Source organism: Heptranchias perlo, chromosome 8 (assembly GCF_035084215.1).
Source record: "Heptranchias perlo isolate sHepPer1 chromosome 8, sHepPer1.hap1, whole genome shotgun sequence".
Lineage (NCBI taxonomy): Eukaryota > Metazoa > Chordata > Chondrichthyes > Hexanchiformes > Hexanchidae > Heptranchias > Heptranchias perlo.
The window spans coordinates 73,218,151-73,232,300 of record NC_090332.1 but is presented as its reverse complement, the minus strand read 5'-3'; the positions used below and the strand labels follow the sequence as shown (position 1 = coordinate 73,232,300).

The window sequence follows — 14,150 nt, the reverse complement described above, 5'->3', positions numbered from 1 at the left end:
CACCCAACTAGTTACAGATTGCCATTTTGAAAATGACCCTTTTATCCCGACTCTTTGTTTTCTGTTAGTTAGCCAATCCTCTATCCATGCCAATATATTACACCCAACACCATGAGCTCGTATCTTGTGCAGTAATCTTGTATGCGGCACCTTATCGAATGCCTTTTGGAAATCCAAATATACTGCATCTGTTGGTTCCCCTTTATCCACCCTGCCCGTTACTTCCTCAAAGAACTCTAATAAACTTGTCAGACATGAATTCCCCTTCATAAAACCATGTCGACTCTCCTTGATTGTATTATGAGTCTCCAAATGTCCTGCTACTCCTTCCTTAATAATGGATTCTAGCATTTTCCCAATGACAGATGTTAGGCTAACTGGTCTGTAGTTACATGCTTTCTGTCCTACACCCTTCTTGAATAGGGGTATTACGTTTGCGGTTTTCCAATCCGCTGGGACCTTTCCAGAATCTAGTGAATTCTGGAAGATTACAACCAATGCATCCACTATCTCTGTAGCCACTTCCTTTGAGACCCTCAGATGCAAGCCATCAGGTCCAGGGGACTTGTCAGCCTTTAGACCCATTAGTTTACCTACTACTTTTTCTCTAATGATAGTGATTGTTTTTAGTTCCTCCCTCCCCTTTGCCCTTTCATTATCTACTATTATTGGCATGTTATTAGTGTCTTCTACTGTGAAGACAGATACAGAATATCTGTTCAATTCCTCTGCCATTTCCTGGTTTTCCATTATTATTTCCCCAGTCTCATCCTCTAAGGGACCAATGTTTACTTTAGCTACCCTCTTCCTTTTTATATACTTGTAGAAGCTTTTACCATCAGTTTTTATATTTTTTGCTAGTTTACTCTCAATTTATTTTCTCCCTCTATTATTCTTTTAGTCATCCTTTGCTGGTTTTTAAAGTTTTCCCAATCTTCAGGCTTACCAGTAATCTTTGCCATGTTGTATGCTTTTTCTTTTAACCTGATACCATCCTTGACTTCCTTAGTTAGCTATGGTTGGTTCACCCTTTTTGTGGAATCTTTCCTCCTCACAGCGATATATTTTTATTGCGAGTCATAAAGTATCTTTTTAAATGTTTGCCACTGCTTATCCACCATCATACCATCTAATCTGTTTACCTAGTCCACTTTAGTCAATTCGGCCCTCATTCCTTTATAATTGCCCTTGTTTAAGTTTATTACAGTAGATTATGACCCAAGATCCTTGCTCTCAAAGTGGATGTCAAATTTTAAGATGTTATGATCACTGCTTCCCAAATGATCCTTTACTTTGAGATCATTAATTAATCCTGTTTCATTACCCATTACCAGATCCAAAATGGCCTGTTCCCTGGTTGGTTCCCCGTCTTTTTAACCGCCTTATCAACCAATGAACCACTGAATTTCTTCCCAGCTACCAGTTCCCCAGTATAGTCTTTGTTAAAAAGTAACTGGGGCTGCTACTTGTAGATACACTTCGCTTGTGGATAAACGTTTTTTTGTTTGAAAGTTTTGTTGGATACGACAATTCCTATCACATCTCATCAAAACAACGGTACCTGCTGATGTATGCTTACTAAATAAAACAGTCCAAAAACAGAAAGTATTGCTGGAATGTATCAGCAACTACCCTCACCTTTAAATGAGAACTGTTTGCGGGATCTTGCTGTGCGCAAATTGGTTGCCACATTTTCCTACATTATAACAGTGACTACACTTCAAAAGTACTTCATTGGCTGTAAAGCGCTTTGGGATGTCCTGAGGTTGTGAAAGATGCTATATAAATGCACGTCTTTATTTCTGAACAAAAACAGTGAAAGACAATTTAGTTGCTGAAAATGATCTGCAAGGACAGTGTGGTGGTCCAGAATGTGGAAGCGCCATCATGTCGTGCCACAAAGTGGTGGAAAATGGATTCATGCTGTAAGCTCTCATCCACCGATTTCTTGAGCTCACTTGTGCAGCAATGGGAAGTACTGGGTAGAGGCTTGGAACAAATGAGGGGGAAGGTCGACCCCAGTTCGCTTTCACACGTTTCCCAATACCTGGTTCTGTGCTACTTTAGGAAGAGCCTGGGGACTGATTGCCGTCTGCCATAATGGCCAATGTATTGGTGCAGCATAAACATGGACAAAATGATTTAAGGAGCAGTGTGACTTCGGGGTTCAGATAAGGGGAAGCTAGATAAGTACATGAGGGAGAAAGGATATGTCGATTGGTAAATATAGTGGGAGGAGGCTTGTGTGGAGCATAAACACCAGCATAGGCCGGCTGGGCCAAATGGACTGTTTCTGTGCTGTAAATTCTATGTAAAAATAGAGCAAGTCTTCAATCTATTTTTTAAAATAAAGTCTGTTGTAACAATGGGAGAAGCAATTAGTTGCAAACTGCATTACAAATTAAATTTGTAACATTAAAACTTTCCTTGTTTAACTGTGGAAAAACATTTAAAACTGTCACGTTTATTGAAATAAAGGATACACATTGAGCGGACTTGTCCAACAGCTAGGACCAGAAAAATAATGCATGGACAAGAAGTTACAGCTCCATTATGATGTCAGGACTGCCTGCTAGATAAATACAACATCCAGGGAGTCCACCATATACTTTTTGTTTGAACAAAAAGTATAAACAGAAATAGAAGTACATTTTTACACTTTATAATAGATCAGAAAGTAGAAATAAAAATTAGTTGGACAGGACATCTGCTGAAAGAAGCTGGGGAAAAAAATAGTTTTGCCATTACGGTCATGGCCAAGATTACAGAGACCATGTGGGGATAATTATTACTTTTGGTGCGGGCGATAAACCGGCGGTTGCAGATCGGCCGCCTGATTTTTCTTTCCAGTTTACCACCTGTGCTGAAATTTTTTAAATCGACCCCTACTCACTGGTGGACTATGGTTACTTATAAAAAGATAGAAAGGACTTATTTATATAGCGCCTTTCTCGATCTCAGTACATCCCAAAGCACTTTACAGCCAATGAAGTACTTTTGAAGTGTAGTCGCTGCTGTCATATGGGGAAATGTGGCAAGGTCTCACAAACAGCCATGAAATAATGATCAGATAATCTGTTTTCGTGATGTTGGTTGAGGGATAAATATTGGCCAGGATACGGCAATGCTTGAATACATGCGAGTGGCATGAAGTTGTTAAGACTTTATATAGTGACCACCTTCTGCTACACTCAGTTATGCTGCGCTTATTACCATTTGCTTAGGATAGTCCAGGTACCCAAGTGTTGCTCGGCAAATGCCTGGTGTGCCTCTAAATTCTCCATCACAATCCCCAGTCTCCATCTATGTCTCGAATAATTTCCCTCAGCTCAGCGTGCTGATATGTTTCCCAGTTTGGAGGCACAGGTGGAGGCTGGAATGAGTGGGACTCAATGGCTGGGGAAATAAGGAGATCGAAGCACTGGAGTGGGGCAAGAAAGGAGAGTCAGAGCACTGGGAACAAGAGAAGGCCATTTGGCCTATCAAGCCTGCTACTTCAGAGAATTTGTACAACTTGACCTATCCTAGACTCTATTCCACTTAATCACTTAAAGGAAAAGTTCCACAAGATTCTCCCAAACCCCTGAAGACGGATAAGCCAAACACCACACTACTCTATCCATCCCCACTATTTAAACCTGACCAGCTGGTCACCCCAAGGTCTCCATATTGCTGGCACCATTGTGCTCAAGGGAGTATTTGATCAACTTGATCTATAATTATCCTTGTAACCTTCAATTCTATTCATAGCTCAATGAGTTGTTGCTGCTTATCATTTTGTTGAATTAAATATTGTTTCAAATGCTGCTTGCTAATACTGTTCCGCTCAAGATTTTGTATTTGATTTGTTGGAAAAATGTAAAATAGACAGTGGCGTCCAATAATTACTAGCTCGGTCACTGAAGACAGTTCATTAAAATACATAAACCTTTTACAAAGGGCAAGTGCTCAAAATAAACATACGGAGGAGAAGCAATTCCATAGAAACTGTATGTGGGCATCATCTCCTGGCCTAAGCAATGGAATTACAATAAACTGATTGTAACCATCAACTTATCAAAAGAAAAAACAAAAAGTAACATAGTTGCAACAGACTATTCAATCACAGGAAGCCATGCAAAAGTCCTTTATACTACACTTATAGAAACAGGAGTAGGCCATTCAGCCCCTTGAGCATGTTCCGCCATTCAATTAGATCACGGCTGATTTGTATCTTAATTCGATCTACCCACCTTGGTTCCGTAATCCTCAATACCCTTGCCAAAAAAAATTGAAGGAGGACAAAGTACCTGTAACTGTTGTGTTGAAGCACCAGAGTCAGAGACATGCAGCTTATGATCTCTGAGCTCTGCTTAGTTGGATACAAACAAAGAAACTAAACATAGCAGTAAGTGACCGTTCAGCTGATCAATAATTAGAGAGAGTATCTTTTAAGCTTCCAACTTCCTGATACAAAACCTGTTCCATACCAATTTGGGGAACTATACATTTTATGATATGTACGTAATGGGGTAGAGTTTCCGCTAGTTTGCGCCCAGATTCCAGCCCAATGGCTGAACCAGTACCAAAGATCAGGGAATTTTAAACGTAAGTGAGGAATGCCCAAAATCACTTATTTCAGGGTTTTCCGTGACTTTTACTGGTTTAAGATTCAATTCGGCCAGATCCAGCCCCACCCATAAAACTGGCTACATCCCCAGGTCGATATCGCGAGTTTCCGCCGACTGCGCTGGTTAGTGAAGGCTCTTCAAATTGCGCTCATTTTCTTAGGCGCACAGGCATTAGTAAGTATGTTTTAAAAGTTTTACCAAGAAACTGACCAGTGTACACCAATGAAACTAGTGAATGGTTCAGTATAATTTTTTTATGTCATTTTCAGTGATTTAAAATCATGTTACTCACAGTGAAGGACTAGACATTTAATAAAAATGCTTATTTTTTGTGATAAACCCATTTTCAGCTACATTAATAAAACTACACCAGGTTACCACTCTTAACTACATCAATGAGTATCTTTTAATGCAAAGAAAAATCAAAAAACAATTACATTCTAGTACAGTGCCCAAGTGCCCAATTGCGCTGGTTCACAGAAAATTTTACACTTGTGATTATGAAAATGCATTTTAGCAGAAACTTGAACTGTAACCTAACCAGCACAATTTCGGGTGCACTTTGGACGCAATTTTCCGATTGCACCTAAAGTGGAAACTCTACCCAGCGTGTACTTACACTAGCTCAGTACTGTCCAATACATTAACCACTAGCCACATGTGGCTAATTAAGAATCCAGATGTGGCTAATTGCATTTCTGATTAGTAAATAAAAAATGAGTAATAGACACCGTCGTAGGGCATGTGATCTCAATACTCATTCGCATGGTGTATGCATTTGAACTTTAACATTCTTGTGCATTTGTTGGTAAAATGGTAAGACGAAAAGCAGAGTGTGCCCGTGTTTTTTATCGTTGAGAGTTCTTCATTTCCTTGGTTACTGAATGATGGTAGATGTTTAAGTAAATATACACATTAAGTACATTTACCTGTATTGTGTGAGTGTATGTAAGGCCTTTTCTACTAAAATTAGTGCATGTGGCTAAAACACTGTCACCTTAACCACACCGATGATTAGTCAGAGATTTCTATTGGACAACATTGCGCTAGCTAAGGGCTAGCAGATAAGTTAAAAGATCAACATTAGAAGCAGTAAGATGGTTTGTATTCACCATTTCAGTTGTACTAATAGTGGTGTTACGGCCTGGAAAAATATACGTGCTAAGCACAAATTATTATGCAGTACTAGCTGATCTCCTCTGGCATTGGTCACTGGTTTCATTGGGATCAAGAGCACAGTTGTGATGTTTAGCTGTTATCCTGGAACAGCCCTTTAAACGCTGCTGGTCAGGTACTCCTTTGTGGGGTAGTGGTTCAAATAGGCACATTCTGAGGTTATTTAGAGGCTAGTTAATCTCAATTTTGGAAGTTTCTGCAGACTCGAAGCTGCTTGGCTCTTCTCCTTGGGTGTGGGGGGGGGGGGGGGAAAGAGGAGGAGAGAGAGGTTACCACAAGGCTGCGGATTCCACATCAATGACATTTTTTTCCATCTGCAACAAAATGTGATGCCTGATGCATAGCAAGAAATGAGAGAGTCACATAACTATACATAATAACAGCTTTCCCACAGTATTGGTCATAGTAAGTTGAGTAATAAGCTGTTCTACCAAAGGAGTGGTGATTTGAAATGTATTACCCGTGCTACTAAGGCAGAATTCTGTCCTGGCAAGTGGAGACTGCAGCTCCGGCTCTGAATTCTGGGTCAACATCCAGTGGGATACTGGCGTCTGGTGAGTGTGGGTGGCCCCCCTCATCGATGGGTTACGGGATCCCTAAAGCCTTTCGCCTGCATAGGGCTAACCATCCAATCAGCTGGTTAAGGAAACTGCTAGTGTGAAAGCAGGTAGCGGTAATACGTTTTTTAATCAGGATTCACCTCCAAAAAACAATACATACTTAACAAATCAGATAACAATTTAAATGAACAGGTGAAAAACTGAAAGATGATTTTACAAAAACAAAATCAATTCTTTCTAACTTGACGACTGAAATCAGAATTTTTTAAAAATGGAATACTTCAATTTCTAGAAATTTCAAGCTTACTTATGAAGGTCAGTCATTTTCACAAACATGCACACATGAATTGCTAAATTCATCAGCGAACTGTGGGCAACAAGATTTTTTAATATGCAAGATGGCGAAGAAGTTCCGAAATGCAATCCACACTGCCACCTAAAGGCGAGAGCTTGCAACTACATTGTGACTGTTGACATAGTAAAATTTAATGGGAACTGTTGACATAGCAATTTAAAATGGTAAATGTTGGAAGAAAACCAGAACCAAAGATTGTGACATCTTCCATTCTTCCATCTTTTAGATCCTTAAAACAATTGGCAAAAGAACCGGGGGGGGGGGGGGGGGGGGGGGGGGGGGGGGGGAGGGATGAGGAGAATTTTTTTTATGCAGTGAGTTATGTTGATCTGGAATGCACTGCCTGAAAGGATTGTGGAAGTAAATTCAATAGTAACTTTCAAACGAGAATTGGATAAATACTTAAAAAGGAAATATTTGCAGGGCTATGGGAAAAGAGCAGAGGGAGTGGGACTAATTGGACAGCTCTTTCAAAGAGCTGGCATAGACATGATGGGCCGGATGGCCTCCTTCTGTGCTTTATGATTCTATGATTGTTTAAAACCCAACTTGCTTGGTCAGCTAAAATACTATTTCCTGTTGAAGTTATGGATTCGGAAAAAAGTATTTACAATTAATGATTTTATTTGGTGGGGGTTTGGAGCCATGACATCTGATGACTCAGTGAGCTGTGTCAGCATGTGTGACATTGGTCACAGCTGCTGACTCATCAGTTCGCTGATAGCCAAGTGAAACGGAGCAGACCTGTTCCTGCTTCAGAATTTCTGAAACAGTAGAACAAATGGTGGATATTTTGAATTCTGCTGCTGCTATTAAGCACTTTCAAAAATCAAAAACTTACCAAGGAATACAAGCAACTTTATAAGCACTTTTTTTTGTTTAGTGTTTGTCGATATATCAACACGAAATGATAAAAGAGCCAACAACCTCTCTACCTCTACTTGTTCAAGAACTGCACAGATCATTATGGAAGCACAAGTAGGGTGTATCAACATGCACGTTTGAAAGTGAACAATCACTGAATCTTCTGGGCTGGAAATGTATTTCCATTGTAACAGACATTAATGGGTTATTTGTGATGTCTTGATTTGTGTAACAAAAATATATTCTAGGTAAGCTATTCCCTTTATACAATGAAATAAAACTCTTTATCCATACAGTTGGAAAACACATGATCCAACACTCCATTCACATGAGTCTGTGGTCCATTACTGTCCTTCATGACACTCACTGTTAGAAAAAAAACTTGCTGACAGCAGAATAAAATTGGCTGACAATGTCATTTTGTTTGTATGATACAGAACATGGAATGAAGGATTTTGCGAGCAAATAACCTATCTCTGGGTTAAAATGACATTGACAAATAGCTCAAGTTTTGCATTCCCAGTTTATGGCATCTTCTCAACTGCTCAATCTGTTGTGAAATGCTCCAGCCATGCATTATTCTACACCTAGCAGCCCCAGCCATCTGTTATTCTCAGTTTTAAAAATAAATAGAATGAATGTCAGGAGTTTGCAATAGTCAATTCTGCTCTTAAACCTAGTTATCACAAACCACAAGAATGCAGATGTGTTACCTCCAAATAGAGTTGCCAACCCTCCAGGATTGTCCTGGATTCTCCAGGAATGAAAGCTTACTCTCTTGCTGCGATAAACCCCGGGAGAAAAATCATAAGGGCATTAAAAGAAATTATGTTTTCATTTTTATTGAACATGTTCATTTATTAGGTATAAAAATATTGAAGATTGGCAGGGGGGGTGGGGAAGCTAAGGGCAGGACAGTTGAAGGCAGGAGGTCATGTGATGAAACCTCCAAGAATATGTCCAACTAGAGTTAGCAACTCTACCTCCACATCACAACCCACACACCGCATCTATGTTCCCTAAATACAACAGTAAGAAGTTCCTATTTGAAATAACATGGTAATTACAATAAAGATTTTTAAAATTGCCCAAATCACTCTGGGTATGTTGCAGGTTAGGCCATACTTGCACTCCTACAATTATTTGCATGATATTATCCTTTGAGCTAATACGGCAAGAATGCAAAATGTGTCAAAATGAATTACTGCTGGGGCTGCAGACCATATCCTCAGCAGTTGATTACTCAGGTTCAACCCAAGAAACCTAGCTTTGCAAGAAATACTGCTACAGTACATCACTGAAAATAGTTTTGTAATGTTACCTGAATTAGAATCGTCTTTGCTTATACTGTACACCAGAGTTTAGTGCCAGCTTGTCAATGGAGTTGAAAGGTTACATACGTAGAATACAATCTACAGCACAGAAACAGGTCGTTCGGCCCAACTGATCTACGCTGGTGTTTATATTCCACACAAGCCTCTGCCCACTCTAATTACCACTTCCCACCCTGCCCCTTATTTCTCTATTCCTTTCTCCCTCATTTATGCATCAAGCCTCCCCTTAAATGCATCAATGCTATCAAATTTAAACAACAGAAAAATCTGATGACAGCAAATCTTTACCAAGTATTTGTTTCTAACCTAAGTCAATTCCGGCACAGCCATTGCAATTGCAGTGGAACTGTGATTATCCATCGTAATGGAGGCTTATAACAGATTAGGAAGAATTCCACTAAATTAAACTGCAATGGACTAAAGTGGTACAACCTAATAAATTGCACTGGTTCAACCAATCCATTCATCGTACATAGACATTCATTTGATTATAATGAGGCTTCACTGCACTTTACAATGAACTCAGTACCGGCAACTGTCCTAATAAGGTCACCTTCATGCTCACAAAGTTCCTCTAAATTTTTTTTAAAAATAAGTTAACCCAATACATGATGTCAAGAAGATACGTATGAATTCTCACTCCAGTCGGATTTAGGCTAGCTGCTGCCATTTTGTTAAGCAAATTTGCTTCGGCTGCTCTCCCAAAACGAAGAACGCCATAAAAAAATGTTGCAATTATATTCTTCTCCTTGAAAGGAATATATTATGCTTCAAAGTTTGTAGTCCCTAGTGTCTTTCTGAAGGTTACACGATTCAATCTGGTGGTTGTTCACTTGCATTGCATTCATCTTGTACAGTGTTTACTTTTCCCCACTGACTTGTTCGTGCATAAAAATCAACCCCATCCCGTCTGTTCCTGTGCAACTGTCTTTGGACACCTCAGAATAAGAAAAAAAACAGCAACAGTATTACATTGCAGTACTGTACTCCATTTCAAAGTAGGAGGAAATATAATGCACTTCCACTGCTCTTCTGAACTGGCCTCGACTCCTGCAAATCATTTTCCCGGTTAATCGCGTACAGAAGATAATGTGAGCGTAGATAGGCAGGCTGTACTATATATGCAAGTTTTAGTAGCCATTTTTTGTTCATTTCAACATAATGCACAAATAGGAAATCACTGTGCTGGCTGATGTACAAATGTGGGATGTTAATCTGTCATCACCTACCAAGCCATAATAGCAAGAACATAATGCCACAAGAGAGAGTGCACAGACATTAATCCAAGATTGGTGTTACCAGATAAACAATTATGCCCTGTGCCTGAGTAGAAGCTTTTCAGGGGAGACATCTGTGATGAAGAACATATTCAAAATCTCGAATATTTCCGATTATCCAATCTAATGTGTTAGAAATGAATTGATGCCTGAACAAATGGTCCCATTAAAAAGATTGATTTTCATTAATTGCGGGCTTCATGTTAATCAAGGTGAAGAGTGACAGTGCTGAGGAATGGAATATTTTCCACATTTTGCATTAAGTGTTGGTATCTAGCGCACTTGGGTCAGGTATGGCCTTGCATAAAGCTCCATCTCCTCTGTCCCAACAATGCACTTCTAATGGCCTCTCTGGGAAAAAGTAGATTAGCCCCAAATTATGGTCAGTGTTATTTCATTTAATATTCGTTCATATGATGTGAGCAGCGCTGGCAAGGCCAGCATTTATTGCCCATCCCTAATTGCCCTTGAGAAGGTGGTGGTGAGCGGCTTTCTTGAACTGCTGCAATCCGTGTGAAGGTTCTCCCACAGTGCTGTTAGGTAGGGAGTTCCAGGATTTTGACCCAGGTTTGGACCTACATCTACTTGAAACTAGATTTACACTACCCAAGGTCATTAAACTTACAACCCATATACCCACAAAGGAAGGAAGACCTTCAGCACATCAGTATGGACTTGGTCCCAGCTAGAAAGGGCAAATGCTCCAGTCCACTTTGTGCCTATTAACAAGCATGCAATGTGCATTGCTTTTATTTCTGATCTCAACCAATATCAATTTATTTTGTGTGTTGGAAGTACTCCACCTAACTAAAGTGGCAGCTCAGAATATTGATTTGTAAGGTTCCCCTGATGGCTAAGTTGGCAATGGTAAAGGTGGCATGTCTCTGACCATTTAATTCACGTAGGCCATAGGACAAAGGTTTGATTCAGTCTGTTCTATCTTAGTTGCTGCAATGGCATAAGGGCTGCAGTAGTTGGTCTCAGCACCTCCGCGAAAGAGATGGAGGAAGGAGAGCGAGAGCGAGAAGGAGAGAGAGAGAGAAAGAAAGAGAGAAAGAAAAACAAACTAGGTGGGATTGAGTTGTGAGGAGGATGCAAAGAGACTTCAAGGCGATTTAGACAAGTTGAGTGAATGGGTAAATACATGGCAGATGCAGTACAACGTGGATAAATGTGAAGTTATCCACTTCGGAAGGAAAAATAGAAAGGCAGAGTATTATTTAAATAGTGATAGATTGGGAAATGTTGATGTACAAAGGGACCTGGGTGTCCTTGTACACCAGTCACTGAAAGCAAACATGCAAGTGCAGCAAGCAGTTAGGAAGGCAAATGGTATGTTGGCCTTCATTGCAAGAGGATTTGAGTACAGGAGCAAGGGTATCTTACTGCAGATATACAGGGCCTTGGTGAGACCACACCTGGAGTATTGTGTGCAGTTTTGGTCTCCTTACCCAAGAAAGGATATACTTGCCATGGAGGGAGTCCAGCGAAGATTCACCAGACTGATTCCTGGGATGGCAGGACTGTCATATGAGGAGAGATTGGGTCGACTCGGCCTGTATTCACTCGAGTTTAGAAGAATGAGAGGGGATCTCATTGAAACGTATAAAATTCTGACAGGGCTAAACAGACTGGATGCAGGGAGGATGTTTCCCCTGGCTGGGGGGGGGGGGGGGTCCAGAACGAGGGGTCACGGTCTGAGATGAGGAGAAATTTCTTCACACAGAGAGTGGTGAACCTGTGGAATTCTCTACCACAGAAGACTGTGGAGGCCAAGTCACTGAATATATTTAAGGAGCTAGATAGATTTCTAGACACAAAAGCATCAAGGGGTATGGGGAGACAGCAGGAATATGGTATTGAGATAGAGGATCAGCCATGGTCATACTGAATGGCGGAGCAGGCTTGAAGGGCCGAATGCTCCTATTTTCTATGGAGAGGGAGAGAGGGAGAGAGAAAGGAAAAAAGGGAAAAGAAAGAGGGGAAAAGAAAGAGAGAGGAGGGATATCAGCCAGAGTTCTTCACCAGACCAGTGACCTTTGCTTGAAAATGCACATGTGGGAAGAATTGAGCTTGGCTGTGATGTCCCTCATATTCAAATAGTCTGCCAACACGCACCATTAGATTTAGCATTGTTACAGAAAAGGACAAAGACAGAACCAGGAGTAAAAGTTCTCAAATGGAGAAAGACAAATTTTACTAATTCTGTGCCATAATATTCTATGATCCATTTAAGCTTATATGTGAAATATAGCAAGTAGCGGAGAGCAACTCCCATCCACGGAACGACATCCCAACATACCTCTGCGTCTTCAGGGGCAGAGGGAAGTAAATTGGCGGGAAGAAGATATTTTTGAAAAAACTTTAATTTTAAGGTTGAAAGAAGTTATTGCTGCCAAATCTTGCTGGCTATGTAGGATTCGAACAGATTTTCAAGCAATCTCAAGATCTCCTTTTCATGCTGTCTCCTCCCTTGTTCAAGTGAATGAGGATTACATTCCCACTGCAGGGGTCATTTTAAACTTTTATCGCCACACTTCAGTGGAAAAACAAATCAAACGAGGTGTAAATCGGATGGCCAATTTGCTGTCACCCGTTTTTCACCTGGCAATAAAAGTTAAAATTACCCCATGAAAAGAAAAGTTTATCCTAATTCTTGCATCTGAAATGCGTAGAGACTGTTCATTTGACTTACAGCAATCAGAGAAGGAAAACTTTTATCCCATCAGCCTGTACTGGATTCAAACCCAGGTCCCAGAGATGAAAGGATATAATGTGCTTACCCATTACATGGTGACCTCAGATTTAACACTGCCATGTTGCCTGTAATGGTATGTGCCTAAAATGTATCCCCTGGTAATAAAACACATTGATTAAGGCAGTAACTTACTAGCACCGGAAGTAAAAAGTGGCTAATCATCCAATGTTAGAGTAAAATTGAATCCAGTTTCCAAATCTTAGTACATAAATTTATGCCATGCAGCTAAACAAAAACCAAACACTTAACATTTTTTTCAAATGTATACAGTATACATGCACAAATTCTCCCTTGAATCTCCAAAAATGAATCATCGTCTCTTTTCCAGCAAGTCACACCTTCAAGCAGTTAAATCCAACATGTCAGCAAAATCACTGAAGCCCAACTTTTAAGTCCTTTTAACTAATGTCACGTACTAAATACAACAACTTGAATTTATATAGCACCTTTACTGCAGAAAAACATACAAAAGATGCTTAACAGAAGCATAACTAGACAAAAAATTTTCACCGAGCTAAAGAGGAGATACTAGGAGTGGAGACCAAAAGCTTGGTCAAAGAGGTAGGTTTAAGGAGGGCGTTAAAGGAGATAGAGTGGTGGAGTGGTGGAGAGATTTAGGGAGGGAATTCCAGAGCTTAAGGCCTAGACGGCTGAAGGCTGCCAATGGTGTGATGAAGGGAATGGAGAGGGACAAGAGGCCAGAATTGGAGGAACGCAGAGATCGGGAGGGTTTGGGGCTGGAGGAGGTTAGAGGTAGGGAGGGGCGAGGCCATGGAGAGATTTGAACACAGGGATGAGAATTTTAAATACTCCAACTGCATACACAGTTATAGAATACTCACATCCCTTTCCTCACTCAAATGAGACTTGATAAATAGCCAGTTTGAAGGATATTCAGTGATCAAGTATTAATTCAGCTTTAATTTCATTTGCAGGGTGCAATAGACAGATAGAACCCTACTAACTCTTTCAATACTGAAATACACTTACAATTTTCTCAATATACACATCCTGCTACAGTTTTAAAACAAACCACCCAATCTTGTTGGACCCCTCAAGCTACACACACTCCCCATCAAGAATGAAGGCAGGCGGCTGGTACCAAGCCTCAGTCAATGCTGTTCCGCAAGTAGCAATGCAAGAGATGAGCAAGGGTGACCAGAAGCAATGAACTTCCTTTCCGCTGAAGGGGAGCCACATCCTTAACAACACGGCC

General features: G+C 40.4%; 1 protein-coding gene across 1 annotated transcript in view; it reads right to left on the bottom strand.

The window, feature by feature from the left end:
* The window catches only part of abhd12 (abhydrolase domain containing 12, lysophospholipase), a 118,431-nt gene that overhangs the window by 59,851 nt on the left and 44,430 nt on the right, over positions 1-14,150 (bottom strand). The window lies entirely within an intron of this gene.